Raw genomic sequence first — 6,858 nt, forward strand, 5'->3', positions numbered from 1 at the left:
TTGACTTTCTGTCTCAGTGACCAGCCGTTCAGCATATATTCCATTACAAGTAATGGTGATAACGACCGTTTCATCGATAAAACATGTACACCGACATAAGAAGTGTACAGCACACGAACAATAATGAATAATCTGTATTGCATAAATATAGGTGCATTAAGATGCAAACTAAAATGAGAATGCAGTAGAAAAACCTGGACTTACTGCTCTAACCTTGCTAAAAGTTTAAACTGGTTTAGGCACCCATACCAGTGTAATAGTGTATATCCAGGCACTGTTCAAATTCTCATTATCTGTAATTTGCCACTTTTTTTGAGTGGTCAGTTTCTTTTCCTCAGTTTTCTGCCAGCACTATAGGTGCCGGGTATGCTTTTCTCTCACTTCCCAACACGTGTTTTTTATCTACCACTGTTTATAGTTTGCCTGCCCATAACTAACTACTGTAAAGCCTGCCCATATATACAGTTTGATAGACTGATAGACAGCAGAGTGTGATTATAGAGAATGAAACCCACCACACTTCCTGTAAGCTGTCTCTGGGGCCCAGAAAGTAGATACCTAATCGCCAGCACTTTGGAGTTGTCTCTTGCGTAATGCAAAATATTTTTTTCAATAAAATGATTTAGAGATTGCCTACTCTACTTTAGTCTAGAAAAAAAGACAACTGAGGGGCGATCTAATACCCATGCATAAGTATATAAGGGGACAATACAAATATCTCTCTGAGGATCTGTTTATACCAAGGAAGGTGACGGTCACAAGGGGGCATTCTCTGCGTCTGGAGGAGAGAAAAACATAGAAGAGGATTCTTTACTGTTAGGGCAGTGAGAATCTGGAATTGCTTGCCTGAGGAGGTGGTGATGGCGAACTCAGTGGAGGGGTTCAAGAGAGGCCTGGATGTCTTCCTGGAGCAGAACAATATTGTATCTTACTGTTAATAGGTTCTTTAGAAAGACGTAGATCTGGGGATTCATTCTGATGGAATATAGGCTGAACTGGATGGACAAATGTCTTTTTTTGGCCTTGCTAACTATGTTACTATGTTACTATGTTACTCAACACATTATTATCGATCACAGGAGGTCAAGTTGTGTGATAGTACAGAGATTGGCTTTGGAAAACCCCTGAACCTCAGATGCAGTTTGTTTTTAAAAAAAACATGTTCAGCTTTACTCACCCTCCCTGGGTCCAACACTCAGTCTGCACCATTATTTCCAGTGTCAGTTATCGCCTCCACCATGTTCCAAATTATTATGCAAATTATATTTTTCTCGGATTTTTTCTAATAAAAGTCATCACCCGTTAGATTATACATCAAATTTTATTGAAGAAACCTCCCAATGATAACAGTATAATCTCCAAAATGAATAAAAACTCAAAATACACTGCTCCAAATTATTAGGTACAGTAGAATTTCTAAACATTTGATATGTTTTAAAGAACTGAAAATGCTCATTTGTGGAATTTGCAGCATTAGGAGGTCACATTCACTGAACAAAAAAGCTATTTAACTCCAAAACATCCTAACCAGAAGCGTAGCTACCGGGGGGGCAGAGAGTGCCCACGAGGAGCTACGCTACTGTAACTGTAGCACATAACAGCACACATCACATAACAGCACACAGCGCACACAGCACATAGTCAGGGTCTGACTATGGGGGCTGCTGCCTTATTACAGGGTCGGACTATGGGGATCTGCCGCCTAATTACAGGGTCTGCCTATGGGGGCTGCATTATTACAGGGTCTGACTATGGGGGCTGCATTATTAGAGGGTCTGACTATGGGAGCTGCCTTATTACAGGGTCTGCCTATGGGGGTGCTGCATCATTACAGGGCCTGACTATGGGGGCTGCATTATTACAGGGTCTGACTATGGGGGTGCTGCCTTATTACAGGGTCTGCCTATAGGGGTGCTGCCTTATTACAGGGTCTGTCTATGGGGGTGCTGCCTTATTACAGAGTCTGACTATGGGGGTGCTGCCTTATTACAGGGTCTGCCGCCTTATTACAGGTTCTGCCTATGGGGGTGCTGCCTTATTACCGGGTCTGCCTATGGGGATGCTGCCTTATACTACAGAGTCTGCCTATGGGGGTACTGCCTTATTACAGTGTCTGCCTATGTGGGCTGCCTTATGCTATAGAGTCTGCCTATGGGGGGTGCATTATACTATATTGTGGACTATGTGGTGCATTATGCTACTGTATATGGAGGCTATCTAGGGGGCCATCATACAGTATGGAGATTACAGTGTGAAGGTCATTATACATTGTTGGAGTCATCAAACAGTTTGGGGGCTACTAAGGAGTCAATATACTGTGTGGGTGGTACTATACTGTGTATAAGAGAGCATCATGCTGTGTATAGGGGAGCTGTACAGGGGGAGACTCGGGACTTTATTAAATGTAAAGTGGGCACTTATTGTTTTAGGGAAACTCAGGTTACTGTGGCTATCAAAGGGGCACACAGGGCAATATTACTTTCTAGGGGGCAAAATATAGGTACTGTTTTCTAGGGCACTTGCACCCGGCATTATTATATTACGGAGGGGTGCTTTAGAATTTAGAGGGCACAGAGAACCACACAGCAGGTGCAGTAATAGGGACACATACGGCAGCAGCGGCTCAGTATTGGGGTATCAGGTGCAGTAATAGGGACACATACGGCAGCAGCGGCTCAGTATTGGGGTATCAGGTGGAGTAATAGGGACACATATGGCAGCAGCGGCTCAGTATTGGGGTATCAGGTGCAGTAATAGGGTCACATGCGGCAGCAGCGGCTCAGTATTGGGGTATCAGGTGCAGTAATAGGGACACATACGGCAGTAGCGGCTCAGTATTGGGGTATCAGGTGCAGTAATAGGGACACATACGGCAGCAGCAGCTCAGCATTGGGGTATCAGGTGCAGTAATAGGGTCACATATGGCAGCAGCGGCTCAGTATTGGGGTATCAGGTGGAGTAATGGGGACACATACGGCAGCAGTGGCTCAGTATTGGGGTATCAGAGGCGGTAATAGGGTGACATACGGCAGCAGCGGCTCAGTATTGGGGTATCAGGTGCAGTAATAGGGACACATACGGCAGCAGCGGCTCAGTATTCGGGTATCAGGTGAAGTAATAGGGACACATGCGGCAGCAGCCGCTCAGTATTGGGGTATCAGGTGCAGTAATAGGGACACATACGGCAGCAGCAGCTCAGTATTGGAGTATCAGGGGCAGTAATAGGGACACATACGACAGCAGCGGCTCAGTATTGAGGTATCAGCAGAATGAGGGGTTTGTGCAGGTTGGGAATAGATGGTGATGGCTGGAATGTGAGAAGTGAAATGTGTCTTTGTTGTAATCTCTGCAGACGAGTTGTAGCTGGAATAAGCTGTCATGTCGGTCTGGGCCAGATGGAAAAGACGGGAAAAATAAACGATTCCATCATAAAGAACGTCAGCGGTAAGTCATTATCAGTAACAGATCTGTGCAGTGATCTCTTATATGTTCTGCAGGGCTGGTATTTACCCCTGACCATATGGTGGTAATATCCATATTGGTCTTTATATAGAGATTATCTTTAGTAATAACGCAGTCATCTGCTGAGATTCTCCTCCAGTATTAGGGCACGTCACCGAGTTGTAATCAAGGTTACCTGTTTAAGGGCCCACTCGGAAGTTTCGCCCCCCCCCCGAACCAAAACCCTAGCTACGCCTCTGATCCTAACAGGCCAAGTTACATGTTAACATAGGAACCCTTCTATGATATCACCTTCACAATTCTTGCATCCATTGAACTTGTGAGTTTTTGGAGAGTTTCTGCTTGAATTTCTTTGCATGAAGTCAGAATAGCCTCCCAAAGCTGCTGTTTTGATGTGAACTGCCTCCCACCCTCATAGATCTTTTGTTTGATGATACTCCAAAGGTTCTCTATAGGGTTGAGGTCAAGGGAAGATGGTGGCAACACCATGAGTTTATCTCCCGTTATGCCGATAGCAGCCAATGACTCAGAGGTATTCTTTGCAGCATGAGATGGTGCATTGTCATGCATGAAGATGATTTTGCTCCTGAAGGCACGTTTCTGCTTTTTAGACCATGGAAGAAAGTTGTCAGTCAGAAACAATATATACTTTGCAGAGGTCATTTTCACACCTTCAGGAACCTTAAAGGGCCCCACCAGCTGTTTCCCCATGATTCCGGCCCAAAACATGACTCCTCCACCTCCTTGCTGACGTCGCAGCCTTGTTGGGACATGGTGGCCATCCACCAACCATCCATCTGGACCATCCAAGGTTGCTCGACACTCATCAGTAAACAAGACTGTTTGAAAATTAGTCTTCATGTATGTCTGGGCCCACTGCAACCATTTCTGCTTGTGAACACTGTTTAGGGGTGGCCGAATAGTAGGTTTATGCACCACAGCAAGCCTTTGAAGGATCCTACACCTTGAGGTTCGAGGGACTCCAGAGGCACCAGCAGTGTCAAATAACTGTTTGCTGCTTTGTAATGGTATTTTGGCAGCTGCTCTCTTAATCCAATGAATTTGTCTGGCAGAAACCTTCCTCATTATGCCTTTATCTGCATGAACTCTGTCTGTGCTCTGTTTCAGTCACAAATCTCTTCACAGTATGATGATCACTCTTAAGTTTTCGTGAAATATCAAATTTTTTCATACCTTGTCCAAGGCACTGCACTATTTAACGCTTTTGAGCAGCAGAGAGATCCTTTTTATTTCCCATATTGCTTGAAACCTGCGGCCTGCTTAATAATGTGGAACATCATTTTTAAGTAGTTTTCCTTTAATTAGAATCACCTGGAAAACTAATAATCGCATATGTTTAAGATTGATTTCAGTGATCCATTGAGCCCTGAGACACAATAACATTCACGAGTTTATTTGAAAAACAAAACAATTAAATGTTTATAACACTTAAATCCAATTTGCATAATAATTTGGAACACTGTGTATATTGCTGATGTCACAATAACAGCTCTGCACCCAATAACAGAGCTCAGCAGTTCTGCATACAAAAATACTCAAGTGATACTTTAAGCATTACATATGTTGCGGATGTCAGCTTTCAGCAGAATCATCAGGACTCAGACAATGTGAGAGAATAAACTGTTTTACTTGGGATATACAGAAACTACAGTATTATCTGTATCATCTCATTCTGGAGGATTAAAGGAAGAGAAAATGAAACTAAGAAACCACAGAAGTCATACAATATAGTACAGTCATGGCCAAAATTTTTGAGAATGACACCAAAATTATATTTTCACATGATCTGCTGCCCTCTGGTTTTTATTAGTGTCTGTCTGATGTTTATATCACATACAGAAATATAATTGCAATCATATTATGAGTACCAATAGGTTATATTGACAGTTAGAATGAGTTAATGCAGCAAGTCAATATTTGCAGTGTTGACCCTTTTTCTTCAAGACCTCTGCAATTCTCCCTGGCATGCTCTCAATCAACTTCTAGACCAAATCCTGACTGATAGCAGCCCATTCTTGCATAATCAATGCTTGCATTTTGCCAGAATTTGTTTTTTGTTTGTCCACCCGTCTCTTGATGATTGACCACAAGTTCTCAATGGGATTAAGATCTGGGGAGTTTCCAGGCCATGGACCCAAAATCTCTATGTTTTGTTCCATGAGCCATTTAGTTATCACCTTTGCTTTATGGCAAGGTGCTCCATCATGCTGGAAAAGGCATTGTTGGGCGCCAAACTGCTCTTGGACGGTTGGGAGAAGTTGCTCTTGGATGACATTCTGGTACCATTCTTTATTCATGGCTGTGTTTTTAGGCAAGACTGTGAGTGAGCCGATTCCCTTGGCTGAGAAGCAACCCCACACATGAATGGTTTCAGGATGCTTTACAGTTGGCATCAGACAAGACTGGTGGTAGCGCTCACCTCTTCTTCTCTGAATAAGCTGTTTTCCAGATGTCCCAAACAATCGAAAAGGGAATTCATCAGAGAAAATGACTTTGCCCCAGTCCTCAGCAGTCCACTCCCTGTACCTTTTGCAGAATATCAGTCGGTCCCTGATGTTTTTTCTGGAGAGAAGTGGCTTCTTTGCTGCCCTCCTTGAAACCAGACCTTGCTCAGAGTCTCCGCCTCACTGTGCGTGCAGAAGCACTCACATCAGCCTGCTGCCATTCCTGAGCAAGCTCGGCACTGCTGGTAGTCCGATCCCGCAGCTGAAACAGTTTTAAGATATGGTCCTGGCGCTTGCTGGTCTTTCTTGTGCGCCCTGGAGCCATTTTGACAACAATGGAAGCTCTCTCCTTGAAGTTCTTGATGATGCGATAGATTGTTGACTGAGGTGCAATCTTTGTAGCTGCGATACTCTTCCCTGTTAGGCCATTTTTGTGCAGTGCAATGATGGCTGCACGTGTTTCTTTAGAGATAACCATGGTTAACTGAAGAGAAACAATGATACCAAGCACCAGCCTCCTTTTAAAGTGTCCAGTGATGTCATTCTTACTTAATCATGACTGATTGATCACCAGCCCTGTCCTCATCAACACCCACACTTGTGTTAATGGATCAATCACTAAAACGATGTTAGCTGCTCCTTTTAAGGCAGGACTGCAATGATGTTGAAATGTGTTTTGGGGGTTAAAGTTCATTTTCGGGGCAAATATTGACTTTGCAAGTACAGTAATTGCTGTTAAGCTGATCACTCTGACATTCAGGAGTATATGCAAATTGCCATTAGAAAAAATGAAGCAGTAGACTTTGGAAAAATTAATATTTGTCTCATTCTCAAAATTTTTGTCCATGACTGTATTTACAAACTTTAACAATTGTCATCTGTTGTCCCTGCACAACATAAGCCTGAAGCTTTTGCATACTCATATAATATG

This window comes from Ranitomeya imitator, chromosome 1, assembly GCF_032444005.1.
Source record: "Ranitomeya imitator isolate aRanImi1 chromosome 1, aRanImi1.pri, whole genome shotgun sequence".
Taxonomy (NCBI): domain Eukaryota; kingdom Metazoa; phylum Chordata; class Amphibia; order Anura; family Dendrobatidae; genus Ranitomeya; species Ranitomeya imitator.